Genomic DNA, 16,071 nt, shown 5'->3' on the forward strand with positions numbered 1-16,071 from the left:
TAGGCACCTGATCCCACCTCTGGTATATCCAGGGGTCCGTGTTTGCCCAACTCTCTATTTTGTATTGCTTATAGGAGTTATGAGATTGATTATTGTTCGTTACCTTCGCCTTTCATTTATCTATCTATCTATCTATGGAAGGCAAATATAATCTCATAACTAACACGGACCCCTGGATATACCAAAGGTGGGGTCAGGGCCCATATTTACTAAAGTTCGTAGACGTAAACGTAGCGTAAATCTAGACGTAGTGTACGTTTACGTGTGGGACGGTATTCACTAACAGTCGTAGACGTAGATTTACGTCAGAAATAAGCGTAACTCTACGTGTGCTATACTAGTACACGTAAGCTGATCGTAACTTTAAGAATAAACAAAGCAAATGGCGACTTGTCATTTTTATCGATAATATCTTGCGTAAAGACCTTACAAACCCTCTAGATGCATATAAGCTGGTTAGTAATACACAAATTAATTGTATTTATTCAGATTATCGTTTTCTTTGAGATCATCTGCAATTGTGTGACAATTCTCTAAATTTTGAGCCCGATCTAATTTACCTCGTGGCGGATCTCAGTCCGATTTAAAATCAAACCTCTCACTTCGCTCGATATACGGACAGTCGCTGTCCGTATATCGAGCAAAGTGCGAAATTTGATTTTAATCAGACTGGGTGGATCTAACCTTGCCTTTAGAAATAATTGGGAAGCTTTTTATTTTAGTCATGCAAGTTATTTAAAAAAAAGAAGAATATTTGCCATTTATCTTATTATATAGGGTAGGTCTAGCATCTTTCAGGGAAATACATTTTTTTTAATTTTCCAAACATGGTAGAATTAATGTATATATATGCAATCAAACATGCAATGTTTTAGATTTGAAAAGAAGAGAGTCATTGTGTGTACAAGAATACATGGTGATTGACAGCTATAGAAAACTATTTCTACTTATAGATATGTGATCTTTTCTTTGTGGTTATAAGCAAATATTGGTAGTCCAAATAACTATTTGTTACATTGTAACTTACACAACAGGGAAATGAGCCTCTAAATAAATATTTCTTTAAAAAAAAAGTTATGCATTTCATTCCAAGAATACAATTTTGTGTAATTTGTTTCAGAGAGCAATTGTGATGCCTACTAGTGTAGTCATGTGTAGACTTTCAATCTTTCAGAGTGCCATTTCCTTTAACTATAATCCTACAGGAGTCAAACCTTCATTGATAATGCATATATATGAATCTTTCTACCATTCATGATTTGTATGTAATTGACCTTCATATGTGATCAGCTAGGTAAAAGTCTTTGCAGTGTATATTACCAAACTCCAAGGATGATGCCTTCAACATACATATTATTTTGTTGAAGTCCATCCCCCCCCCCCCCTCCAATTTACAAAAATCTCACTGATAAAAGTTCATTCTGAAGGCTTCTCACATTAAACCGACATATGTACTAATGCTCCTCTTTACAAATTTTAACCCACCAGACAACTTTGTTGACAAATATTTAAGATTTATTTATTATGTCATCTTTTTAATATCAAGATGTTAAAATCATTCTAGAAATGGAAGTAATACATGTACATGTCAATATCAATAACAACATGAAAATTCATCTAAAAAGTTATCTATTAACAAATACAATTACATGTACATAATTGTATGCATAACAATGCATATACATGTACTTAATTTCTTAAACATGTATTGTAACAAATTCTATTTTGCTGAATATCAAACTTTTTTTTATTTTACTGTCAATTTTTAAATGTCCATATGATATAAATGAATAAATAAATATATAAGATGACATAAATGTAGCAGATGGACCATCAGCATGGATTGATCAGTGGGTAGAGTACCAGACTACGGGTCATGGGTTAGATTCTCAATCCTGCCATATATTTTTGAATCATTCCTCTGCTCGTCCTTTTACACAATCAAGGCAATGGAAGATGAACATTTCTCGGTTTCGCAAAAGATTTTTCAGGCCATTACAGCAATGTACCCATAGACCTAGAACAATAATAGTATTACATTGATTTAAATAAACAACTGTCATTACACTGCAATCAAAATTCATAAGGCTTGAAAAATACATGCAACATAATTGTTAGTTAAATAAATTGTAAAATTGTGATAATACTGATTTTATTTACATTATATTTATCTACCGTACACCATATCTGGGAAGATATCATTAAGTATCAAAAGGTCAAAACCCCTACCTCGGGGATCATGAAATTTACAATTTTGGTAGAGGCCTGCCTGCTCTACATCACTATGCATTTAGTTTTTCTTATATATGTGTGTTTCTTGATAAGAAGATTTTTGAAAATTGGTCCCCCTTGTCCCAATGATGCTTCATACCAAATTTGAAAAGAATTGGACTGGTAGTTATTAAGAAGTTAAAAATGTTCAATTGTTAACGCACTACGAATGAAAACTAATTGCAATAGGTTACTGAGTAAACTCAGGTGACCTAATAAAAGTACATTTGATAACCGCTTTTAGTGTAAAGAAATATATAAAGAAGAATTATTGGCTTGCAAGATAATAATTATTTAATCACCAAAATTACATATATTCATTTGCTTGCTTTGAGATTAAAAGGTGTTTCAAATAACTGAATACATGTGTTATTACTGATCAGAAATATATAATATAGAGCAATTTTTATTGAGTGTTGATTTAAAATTTTGGTGACAAAATTACAGCTATTATTTTGGAAATCATGCAAGAATTTTTAATATCGAGGAGATAAAAAATAATTTCAAAGAAACATAGTGTATGTCCTTAGATTGGTTAAATTTCTATTTGCCAAAAAGGTGAAGATATGCTTAGACAGACAGGTACGAAACTTGCAAAATGGACAAACTTTGATCATAAAAACTCATAAATTTATGTTCTTAAATCTTTGCCTAAGGATTTAATCATCAATGCATTACAAAAATCATTACATCATGTACCATAATTTGTTTTGGATTTTTTAAAACTTTGTAAGTACAGAAATGATTAAATGTGTACAAACAGTGGATATACTTACATCATATATATGTACTGTACATCTTGCATCCCAATCCTAACCCTGAGGCATCATGGAAAATCTTTCAGGAGAGGACATGAAGAGAAATGCATCTAAATCAAGGAATGCTGCTGTCTGTTGGCAATTTATTTCTTGACCACCTTTATGACCCTTTGAAAAATAACAGAGGTCAGCTAACTTGGATATCTAGTGCATGTTACATGTATATCACACCTAATATCTCCAATTAATATATAGTCAATGTTATTCTACATTAAATAAATTAACACTGACTTCACACAGTTGTACAACTGTATTTGAATGCGATTTTGTTTCACAATATTTTCTGAAAGTTTTGCACATGGATGTGCACAAGCAATAATTAAAATGATGCTAAAAGAGACTGTAACTGTTCTCATCTGGTACCGAGTCCATTCACCCTATCTACCTGTTCGCCCAGAGTATATATTGTTAAAGCAATAATAATTTTCATATTTTATAACCATGCAATAGAGGGGCACGTACAAATCACACATTTTAGAATTAGTGCCTGTATATATAATGTATATTTTAGATTCATTTTTCACCAATATTCTTGTTTTTCTTTTTGCAAAATGATGTGAAAGCATGTGCGTACTTGTGTACAGGTAGCTATGATACTGCTTTGATGTTGTCCCAGTCATGAAATTAAAAAAATGGGATAAATAATTTATTTTGAATTTCAATTGTGGTATTGTCAAAAGTTTGAAGTTACCATGTACACAAATGAGCTCGTGTCTTAATGTGTTAATAGTGGGCACATATCAAATTGTAAATAACTAACACATATGTATATGTGCTCACTATTTAGAAATTAAGATCCAGGCATTATAGCAACTACATAGGTTGAGAACAAAATGAATAAGGGACTGTGATTTTACCATGTGTGTCATGTACTGAATCCCCTTGAAGTCAATTTAACATTATTTAGGGGCCTAGTGACGAGTAGTCAGTGGTAAAACATTTAAGGTTATTACTACACAAACAACTTAACTTACTTGTCAGTCCATGCCGACTTCTTTTTGAACACCTACAGCATCGCAGATCCATGCACAAGTCAAATGCGTTAAATTTGATGAACCTTCCATTTGGATTTGTAAACAACACTGAATAACGGTACAGTTGATCGACATGCCGTTGGCAGGCATACGTATACGTTGAAATTCGTTGCTTTCTCACAAAGTTCTGTGTTCTTTTCCGTCATAATGCGGCGGTAGCGCAGGGAAATCAAAGTAAATGAGCAAATTCACACTTTTTACGCTTCGAAGTGAAAATAGCCATTGCGCACGCGTAAGTGCAATCGTACATCGTAAGTTACGTTTGCGGCTACGAACGGTTTTGTAAATACCATTTCACGAGTACGTAACTCTAATCTTAAGTCAGACGTAAATCCTACGTTTACGTCTACGTCTACGAACTTTAGTAAATATGGGTCCAGGTGCCTAGGAGGAGTAAGCATCCCCTGTCGGTCACACCACCATGAGCCCTATATCTTGATCAGATAAACAGAGGCCTAACAATCGGTTATCTATCTAATGAGAATTTGTATTACAATTGTGTACAATTTGTGATTTGTGTAGATTCCAGTTCAATTTACCATTTACAATTTACAGGGAATTCGACACATCAGAGATGCAAGAACACCTAGGCAAACGGTATGCAATCATTGGGTTATGTGGCATGTCAAACGTTGCAAAATATCACCGTTTCCATTTGCATTGTATAATTTTTCTTTTGTATTGTAATAAATTAATTGTAATGCAGTATATATATATATATATATATATATATATATATATATATATATATTAAAAGAAATATAATAAACAGTACACAAAGTTAAAAATTTAACGCAAGCGCTTTCATTTTATAATCCTCAGGCGTTACATTTTAAAATAGTTTTGAAATGGTTTGACGTCATAAAGGCGTCCTAACATTTCACGTACATAACGACGTCATAAACGAATGAAGGGAAAAGGATTTTACGTTAAGCATATTATGACGTCATAGATAATAACAGTAAACATATTTTACAGTAAGCTATTGAGAGCCGGTTTTAAGGCAGAGATTGATAGGTTGATGCTAAAAAAATTAACCATTGAATTTTTTAAATTTCGATATATGTTTATGATGAAGCTTTGATATAAAACATATTAAAAAATCAATGTTGGTAATCGACCTTGTTTTTGAGAAATATGGCAATTTTAATAGCACCTTCTTTAGTCTTTGCAAAGCGTAAAAAGTGAAGAAAAATAAGTAGAGAGCAATATACAAATAGAGCTATAACATTTTTATTGTAAAAAGGATCATAACTTGTCATATATGGTTTCAAACAACCTTTCACATAATTGTATATTACACACCAATTTCAAGTTCAGCAATCATTGTTAACATGCAACAACATTACTTCAACAAAGCTACATTGGCCTATTACCTTAAAATAGTGCACAATATTTGCACACAGGGTCATACTTTTGCTTTAGCTGCAAAAAAATTACCCATCAAATTTCTTATTTTATTTCATTAAGTGGTTAGTCTATTAGTAAGTTAAATATAAGAAAAAAATTATACACCATAATGGGGTTCAATATGGAACTAGCAAAAAATTCCTAACCCCACCCCCTTTTTACAAACTACACATTTTCGTAAGAAAAAGAATTATTAAAAGATGTTGTAAACAATCCATCAAAAAAAGCTTGCTAAAATTCGAAGATTATTTGTAATACCTTTTTTAAATTAATAAATATAATACAGAAAGTATGTATTTCAAATTTTAGCTTATACTTTGTTGTAGTTCTCGTTGTTGACCTTTGTGCACTTACACTCAGAATATAAATTTATCATATGTCATCACATTTGATGATTAATATTAGAGTTTTCCCACATAAAAACCCCCACAAAAAATAGAAATACAATTTATATTTGTTAAAACAAATGTCTCCATTACATCCCAACCCCTTTAATATACTGCATGGTATGGAGGAGAAAGAATGAGCAGGAACATAGACATCATGAATTGCACTCGGCGCATTGAGAAGAAGGATTTAGCCAGCAGAGATAAACTACTGACTTTTTAATAACTTAAAATGTTTAAGCATTCGATCCCAAATTACCTCTGAGAATTGAACACGACAATAAGAAGGTTTCTATAAGCTATTTCAGGAGCGGATCGGAAACTGTAATGGGGGGGGGGGGGGGGGGGGGGGAGGAGGGGGGGGGGGGAAGGGGGGGGGGAACTGTATGAGGCAGGGGTCTAAGCTAAGAGTAATTCAATAAATCAAAATGTTTTGTCAGACATTTATTTCTCCGAGAGTGGAGGAAATTATTGCTTCTTTTATCGTATACATTTTTCTAAACAACATACCACGATTTACCTTTAACTTGAAAATTTTAGGGGAGCTCGCGCCGGATTGATTGATTGTATCTTGTTTAACGTCTATCTCTCTCTCGAGCATTTTTCCCTCATATGGAGACGTCACCAAGACCGGTGAAGGACTTCAAATTTAGGCCTTTGCTCAGCGCTTACGGCCATTGAGCAGTGGGGGTTCTTTAGCGTGCCACACCTACTGTGACACTGGGAATCCGTTTCTAAGATCATATCCGAGGACCCGTGACATTCACATCTGATGCCGAGCGTTTGGCAATGGAACTTTCATTACCTGTTTTAACGGCTTAGGTCTGTCGCGGCCGGGATTCGAACCCCGGCCTTCTGCATGCGGGGCGAATGCTCTAACCTCTAGACCACCACCGAGGCTCGACCCATGGATCTCGAGGCCCATATCAGTTATCTTGCTCTCACAAATATATATGTATCTTCATAAGTTTATGAGTCCTACTTGTAGTCTCACACTGAAACAAAAACTCGCTATTGGATAACTCAGAATGCATGCATACTGCATTATCTATTTGTAATTTCTCCAAGTTCACGGTATATATGCACTGAATGTGTTGGGGGGGGGGGGGGGGGGGGGGGGGGGGGGGTAGAAAATGAGAAATTCAAACACATTGATTAAAAGTTATAAAATTGGTATTTTATTTTCATTTAGAAATGTTTACTGATTTTGATATATCAAAAACTTAGAATAATCAACAATGACACTTCATCTACATTTATGCAATATTATTGTCTTTAAGAAAGACATATAATAGTATACATGAGTACATGTACTTGTTTTCAACTAAATTCACACTTTAGTATGTTGCACAATATATCTGGGCTCACAAATACATTATTGATTCTATCCGAGTCCCACATTGTGCAGAAGTTCTTGAATTTTCTCTGTAACCTGTAAAGTTGTGGGGTTCAGGGGATATGACATCATCAATGTAAATGAAGTACCTGTTAAAATATATTCTGTATATTCAAATATTGAAAAAAAAAGATGAATATGATTATTTAATATACTAAGAATAGATGTGTGTGGCCACGGACAATTCAGTGTATTTCCGTTTTATAAACTGTATACAGAAAATACTATTTCCCGAAGAGAAAAAGAAAGACACTTTATTAAGACTTTAAAACCGGCTCTCAATAGCTTACTGTAAAATATGTTTACTGTTATTATCTATGACGTCATAATATGCTTAACGTAAAATCCTTTTCCCTTCATTCGTTTATGACGTCGTTATGTACGTGAAATGTTAGGACGCCTTTATGACGTCAAACCATTTCAAAACTATTTTAAAATGTAACGCCTGAGGATTATAAAATGAAAGCGCTTGCGTTAAATTTTTAACTTTGTGTACTGTTTATTCTATTTCTTTTAATATATATATATATATATATATATATATATATATATATATATATATATATATATATATATAAATTTGTATTGTATAATTTTTCATTTGTGTTCTATGATATATTGTATTTTCGATTAGATATCGTTTCCATTTGTACAATTTTTCATTTGTATTGTATCTGAGGGGTTGTATATTTTGGCATGCTACGGAGGATTGCATTGGATTAGGATTAAGTTGTACTAAGAAAATTTCTGTCTGTTTCCAAACTAGCGTGGTTAATATATCTATAATGGCGATATATAATAACGTTTGCAAATAAAATATTTACTTTCACACCAGAAGGATGAAATAGGTCGAAATTTATAATTCAGTCTTGACTTATATAACTTTCGGACATCTTTGCATAATATATACGAGTTCAGCGGCTGTAGATGAAAGGTGAAGATAACAAACAGTGATCAATATCTTATCTCTTATAAGCAATTTAAAATAGGTAGTTGGGCAAACACGGACCCCTGGACACACCAGAGGTGGGATCAGGTGCCTTGGAGGAGTATGCATCCCCTGTCGACCAGTCACAACCGCCGTGAGCCCTATATCCTGATCAGGTAAACGGAGTTATCCGTAGTCAAAATCAGTGTGCAAAGATCGGTCTAACAATCGGCATGAAACAAGTCAGACAACATTTTACCCAATGATAAGTTGAATTGGCACACTACATCGTTATAACGACCATAAAATTTGCAAAATACTGACTCTAATCGAGACTGTTGAAACCCCTGTACTATCAACTTGTTTGTCAGTAGCTTGCCTCGATTTAAAAACTGACCATACGCAGAACAAGCTGTTGGGTATCGAATCAGTTGAGAGATATAAACACCATATGCGGTGATAATGGAATATTGCTACATATATTTGGGAAGCTGACGATGGAGAAGATGAAATCATCCCGTTTGTCATAAAGTTGAGTTGTCAGTTAGCCGTTAATGTCTGCTTTCAATACAATATCTAAGTATGAAACAGAGGTGGACGACTCTGTGATGTAAGGAAGTATTGCACTAACTTCGTTATGCTAAATTACGTGTAAAACACAAAGGGTGGTTAGATATACACAGATCTAGGAATTGCTGATAAAATAGCACGTGGTATGCTAAGAAGACAGTCACGAGGACAGCACGTGACTCGTTTAGGAAAGAAAGTATGTAAACAGTCGGACCATCTTTTGAAACTATTTCCATTTTTTCAAAAACTGTAAATTTTTTATACATATATATAGTAGATTTTTTTTACGTTTAATTTTATTCAGGACTAATAACACTATATTGGACTTCCCACGAGCACGAATAGTACTCCTTTGTTAACCGACCTGTTTTAATATTCTTTTGAGGCATAATTTATTAAAAAACCTCTATGAGAGAAGAAACAAGAGTACCGCAAACGGTATAATATACGCCCATCGGATAGTGAAATTCAACTTGGAAGCATATTGTACACTCTGAATTGATATAACACACATTCTGAATAGAAAATATGATGTATTTCTCTAAGAGTGAGATTGTGACAAAATGTCGGTGCGATATCTATCTATTATGATTAAAAGTCCAGGAAACTGTTTGATCTACTTTTAGCGCTAAACTATAACATGGTGCACCAATTAAGTCGACATGTTTGGAGGGAGGATGTGACTGAATTTCAGAGCAATAACTGACCATACCAAAAACAATCCTGGAAAACTGCGTGACCTACTTCTACCCCTAAAGTACTGTAGGTTATATTGCACCAATCCAGCTGAAATATTAACTGCACTTGTCTTCCCCCGAGAGAAAGCTTTTGACCAAATTTCAGAGCAATATCTGTATCCATAATGAAAAAAGCACTGAAAACTGTTTGATCTATATTTAGCTCCAAAGTAGGTCAAGGATAAACTATTCCAACTGAAATGCAAACTGAACTTATATTCCTCTGAGAGGAAGCCTTTGATTAAATATGAGAGCAATATCTGTATCCGTAACGAAAAAAGCACGGAAAACTGTTTGACCTATTTGTAGCCCCACAGTAGATCAAAGATAGACCAATCCAGCTAAAATGCAAACTGAACTTTTAATCCTTCAATAAAAAGTCTGTGACTAAATTTCAGGGCAATATCTGTGTCCATAATGAAAACAAGCCCGGAAAATTGTTTGACATACATATGTACGTTTAGTCCTAATGTAGGTCACGGACGGACGGACCAATTCCGCTGAGAGAAAAACTGAACTTGCATTTTTTGACAGGAAGCTTATGTATGACTTTCAGAGCAATAGCTGTATATGTAACGAAAAAAGTCCGGAAAACTGTTTGACCTACTTATAGCCCTAAAGTAGGTCACGGATGGACCAATCCAGCTGAAATGCAAACTCACTCTTACAATTTTTATGGGAGAAATTGTGACCAAATTTCAAAGTTGTACATGCATCCGTTACGAAAAAAGTCCGGAAAACATGACTCCGGGCGGTCGGACAGTCAGCCAGCCAGCATACCTGCCAGCCAGGCAGACAGACACGGGGACAGCGCGATAACATACTGCGTCCCGTCTAATGACGGGCGTATAAAAATCTTTTGTAGTGGCCTTCAACTTGACAATTAGATATATCGACGACATTTTATCTATTAACATCGTTCATTTTCATTCATATGTCAATTCGATATATATCCCAGTGAACTTGGGGGAAAAAACACCACAGGGTCCTCCACATCTGGGCCGGGACTCGTAAAGATTCTAAGGAAATTCTTAGCGAAGAAAAAAAACCACTTTAGTATTAATTTATAAAAATGTTACACATAATTCTTAACTAAGTTTGAATCTTAGCAAAATGAACCACTTAAGTAGAAATTCTATGACAAGGTGAACGATTTCTTAGAATTTTTACCGCACTCTCCAGCAAAAGAGGTAAAAAGTTGAGGACAGTGATGTCAACAACAACATCATGGAATCCAAGCAGCACACATAGAGAAAGCCTAATTGGAATTCAGATAAAACGCTTGCCTTGGCTTCGTTGGTAGAAGAAAACAAGCACATTCTGAGGGGGAAATTAGGGCCCACTTTAACCTCCGAAATGAAGCACCGTAATATTATTATTAGAATGGATACATGTATCAATGGCAAATTAACAACTCAACATTATGACAAACGGAATGATTTCAGCTTCTATATCGCCATCTTCCAATATCTATGTAGCAATATTTCATTATCACCTGCATACAGTGTTTATATTTGTCAACTATTTGTCCAAACTACGACGTAATACAGGTTGTTATTGCTCCTTCGCCAAAGTGAGAATCACGGGTCTTTCGAATATGACCTTTAAACTGATTCGACATGCAAGAGCTTATTCCGAGTGTGATCGGTTTTTAAATCGAGGCAAGGTACTGACAAACAAGTTCATGTTTACAGGGGTTTCAACAGTCTCGTTTAAAGTCAGCATTTCGCAAATTCTATGGTAGTTACAACAATCTAATTTTGCCAATCCAACCTGTCATTGGGCATAAGCGTAGCTTGAGTTCGAATATTACCGAGGCAGGGGGTGTGGGGGGCGCAGCCCCCCAGAAGCTATCGACATTTTAACAACGTAAAAGGTGTTTTTTTTTTTTTTTTACCGAGGCAGCTGCCTCGGTTGCCTCAATGGAAGCTACGCCACTGTTGGGTAAAATGCTGTCTGACGTGTTTCATGCCGATTGTTAGACCGTCCTTGGCACACTGATTCTGACTACGGATTACTCCCTTGAACTTATCAAGATATAGGGCTCATGACGAATGTGACCGGTTGACAGGGGGTGCTTGCTCCTCCTGGGCGCCTGATCCCACCTCTGGTGTGTCCAGGGATCCGTATTTGCCCTCTCTATTTTGTATTCCTTATATAAGAGTAATGATTGCAGTACGTTATCTTCATATTTTCATTAAGACATCACCAGCTGTAAGTGAAGTACCACAAATTTAGACTTAGCGGTCAGGGCCGTATCAGTGAGGGTTCTTTAAGGTGCTTACACCTGTCATGAAATGAACTCTCCGTTTAAAGGTCATATTCGAAAGACCCGTGATTCTCACTTTGGTAGGAACAATAACAAACTATGTATTACGTCGTAGTTTGGACACGAGAGGAGCTCGAAATCATAACCTCCTGTTAACAAAACCAACGATCTACCATTGTACTACCTCGATATCTAGGCCTATACTACCGAACTTTCGCTTTCTATTGCCCTCGTGCATAACTAGTCCGACACAGAAGTAGGGGACCAGTTTGTCTTGTGGTTGAGCATTCGGAATATCTCGCTCGTTGACATATTAAAACCTTCAAAGTAAATCATATTAAATAACCCATTAAATACAATATAGATAAAAAATATACCATACAAATGGGGAAAATATAAAACTTATACGGTACCAATTTTGATGCACCAGTTGCACATTTCGACAAATAGTGTCTCGTCAGTGATGCTCAAGCCGAAATATTGGAAATCCGAAATAAAAATAAACTTGCAAGAACTAAAAAGAAAACAGAGTGCCAAAGACTGGAGTCAATTCGTCTATAATACAGATGGAGAATATACAATACAAATGAAACAGCTATACAATACAAATGGAAAATATACAATAAAAATGGAAAATATACAATACAAATGGAAACGATCAAATATTGCAACGTTTGACATGCTATACATCTTACGGAAGTGTGCACTTTTAACATATTTAGTGTTCATAGGATTAATATATTTTTGTCAACGTTCAAGTGGACTCTGTTAGTTTTAGTTGGATTTTTAAGAGGGGGCATAACGATGTTGAAGAGATGTCATCCAGACAATACTTTGAGCAGACAATATGCAATTATCGATATTCAGTGTAATTGTTACTTGATTGATTATAGGCGTTATATGGATATGAAATACTAAGTAGGTTGTAAACTTTGCACAAAATGATATAGAAAAAGATACATGAAATCCTTTCTCCAACTTTCTCTTTTTATATCGAAATAAACATTTACATATAGGTTTGGTTACTTTTGTTAGGTGGTACGAAAACCAGAAATGACTAATAAAGAGACAAAAAATTATTTCTCAACACGTAATAATGCGAATCAAAGATCAAGGCGCCATGACACAAAATGAAGGCATAATACCGTGAGGTAAAGGCGTAATAACGTGAATGAAATGCGTAATACGAAACAAAGGCGTCGTAACGCAACAAAGGCATAATAACGCGGAAGCAATAACGCAATAGTAAGGCGTGATAACGCAAAACAAAGGCATAACATAGCGAATTTAAAAAGACTGAAAACGCAAAGGAAAGGTGCAATAATAGCTAGCTTGAAAACCATTTCTTTTGCGAATCACTTTCATTTTAAAAGTAGCGCATTCGTATGCAAAATATACCGGGTATTTGATGTTAGGTTATCATTTAAGGAAGGGGCTGCTCATAAAATGATGGGATGTTTCCAATATACATGTATTGGTATATAGCGTAGTTTTTTCCACTTTGTAATATATAAGAAAAATAAGAATTTATACAGAATGCAAAATAAGGGTATTCTACTCAATTTAAAGTTAAAAACCCTTAATAGAATTCAACGAAATTATCGTGGATACCTTCTCTTAAGAACAAACGACTCATCCTTTAGTGCTGAATTCAGAAATGATTGTGGGTACCTTCTCTTCAGAACAAACGACCCATCCTGTAGTGCTGAATTCAGAACTCCTACTCCTTCAGATACAGCGTCCGATGTAGATATAGGACCTACGATTTTCTCAAACGAGTTACGTTATACATGTAATTATCTGAATAGAGCATGCATGTACAAACGACGTTACGTTACACTTAACTGAATAGAGAATGCATGTACATACAACATTACGTTATACTTATCTGAATAGAGCATGCATTGTACAAACCACACTACGTTATACTTATCTGAATAGAGCACGTATGAACATATGAATATTTAGTGGGATTTGTACTATAAAATGTGTATGAGGAAAAATACCTGTACATGTGAAATAAGTGGGCTAGCGTGTACATTTCGAAAAGTAACCACATACGGAAAACTTCGCTGAAGTGGAAGGTTCAGAGTGCCATGTTTTTGGAGCGCTAAATTAACATAAACTCAAATAATTGAAGATATCTTCAATTATTTAAAGATATCATCAATTCATTTGATGCGAGGAACAATTTAATCAAATATCTCTTTAAATAATTAATGATGTCTTCAATTCTAAATTATTGCGCGCATTAATTGAATTGATGATAGCATTAATTCTTCAGCTCGTTTTAATTGAATTAATGATCTCTTCAAATGAATTAATTATATCAACAATTGAATTGATACGCACTACAATTCAATTCAAAAGAGCAATAATTGATATAATGCGCGCATTAAATCAATTGATGAGAGCAATAATTGATTTAATGCGCACACTAATTAAATTATTGCTCGCTTCAATTGAATTAATGATATCTTTAATTCATTTGAAGACAACAATAATTCTTTAAGAGAGAGCAACTATAATTATAATTAAATATATCTTCAATTCAACTATCCACAACTGAATTAATGATATCTTTAATTGAATGATTGCTCCCTTTAAAAGAATTGATGCGCACATTACTTCTTTATACATGTACAAAAGCATTGTAAATAATTAAAAAATATCTTCAATTGAAGTAAAGAGATCATAAGATTATTTATACCGAGCTCTAAATTGATATTGCGAGCAACATTTCTACGAAATCAATGCTCTCATCAATTGAATTGAAGAGAGTAATAATTGAATTAATGTGCGCATTAAATCAATTATAGCTCTTATTATTTCAATGGAAGCGCACATTAATTCAATTGATGAGAGCAATAATCGAATTGAAGCGCAAATTGCTTCATTTGATGAGAGCAGTAATTGATTTAATGCGAACATTAATTCAATTAAAGAGAGTAATAATTAAATTGATGATATCTTAAATTATTTGCGTTTATATTAATTGGGCGCTCCATACATGTTTGATTTGATTTGAACAATATATCATCATGAATACACATCAAGTAGAATGAGGTAGCAACAAAGAAATTATTTAACACTAAAACAAAATAGTCGACGTGCACAGTTTAAATACCTTTAATTTGCGCTACTTGACCTTTCTTTCGCATTATAACACTTTTATCTCGCGTTATTACGCCCTTATTTTTCATTATCAAGCCTTTCTTTTGCAATATGATGTATTTGAGTCGCGTCATCACGCCTTTTTGTCATAGTATAAAGCATTTAAATATACGCTGTTACCTCTTTTAAATCTGCGTGCTTTTTTCGCTTTTACGTCTTTATTTGCGTTATTTTACCTTTGCTTTGCGTTATTTTACCTTTGCTTTGCGTTATTTTACCTTTGCTTTGCGTTATTTTACCTTTGCTTTGCGTTATTACGCCTTTGTTTTGCAGTAAAGCGCCCCTGATTATAATTATGCCTTTAGAAATATTTTGTCCTTAAGTGACTGCCGATTATTATCAAAACGACATTACAAGAATTCATGCTATCTACATACGTTTTGTAATGTTGATATACTTTTTTGGGTATACATTTGTTTTCAATTCCAGGTAGATATTTAGTCGCCATGAGAGATCAATCTCTCGCATTCAGTAAGGTTTAGTACTCGATTGTTGCCCATTCATTCACTGTTTTAGTTTTACTTGCTGTTAAAGACCGAGTTGCCGGTTTTGAGTTGTCTATTCACTGTTGTGGGACCACGTGTACTGTTGTGGGGAATACATTTACTCTTGTGGGATCATGTGTACTCTTGTGGATCATATTTACTACATATTTACTGTTGTAGGATTATTTTTACTGTTGTGGGATCACATTACTGTTGTGGGATCATATTTACTGCTGCGGGATCATATTTGCTGTTATGGGGATATATTTGCTGTTGTGGGATCATATTGACTGTTGTGGGATCATATTTACTGCTGCGAGATCATATTTTCTGCATGTTATGGGGATATATTTGCTGTTGTGGGATCATATTGACTGTTGTGGGATCATATTTACTGTTTTGGGATTATATTAACTGTTCTTGGGATAATTACATTTGCTGTTCAGGGAATACTTTTGTTGTTGTAAAATCAAATTTACTGTTGGTGGGGTACACATAACATTCACAGTCTAAAGGTTACGATTCATATCTTTATATGAGGAAGGCGACTCGGGTTTACATATTAGCCCATGAGGCCTCATACATGTATTCAT

The 16,071-nt window shown here is 34.5% G+C and overlaps 1 long non-coding RNA gene across 1 annotated transcript; it reads right to left on the reverse strand.

The window, feature by feature from the left end:
- Positions 1 to 1,493: 1,493 nt before the first annotated feature.
- Positions 1,494 to 4,506, reverse strand: LOC125675762 (uncharacterized). The gene is made up of 3 exons (XR_008801474.1): positions 4,064 to 4,506; positions 3,048 to 3,197; positions 1,494 to 2,017 (listed from the first exon to the last, which is right to left on the reverse strand). It is a non-coding gene; the product is annotated as an uncharacterized LOC125675762 (long non-coding RNA).
- Between the last annotated feature and the right edge of the window lie 11,565 nt (positions 4,507 to 16,071).

Source organism: Ostrea edulis, chromosome 1, assembly GCF_947568905.1.
Source record: "Ostrea edulis chromosome 1, xbOstEdul1.1, whole genome shotgun sequence".
NCBI classification, from domain to species: domain Eukaryota; kingdom Metazoa; phylum Mollusca; class Bivalvia; order Ostreida; family Ostreidae; genus Ostrea; species Ostrea edulis.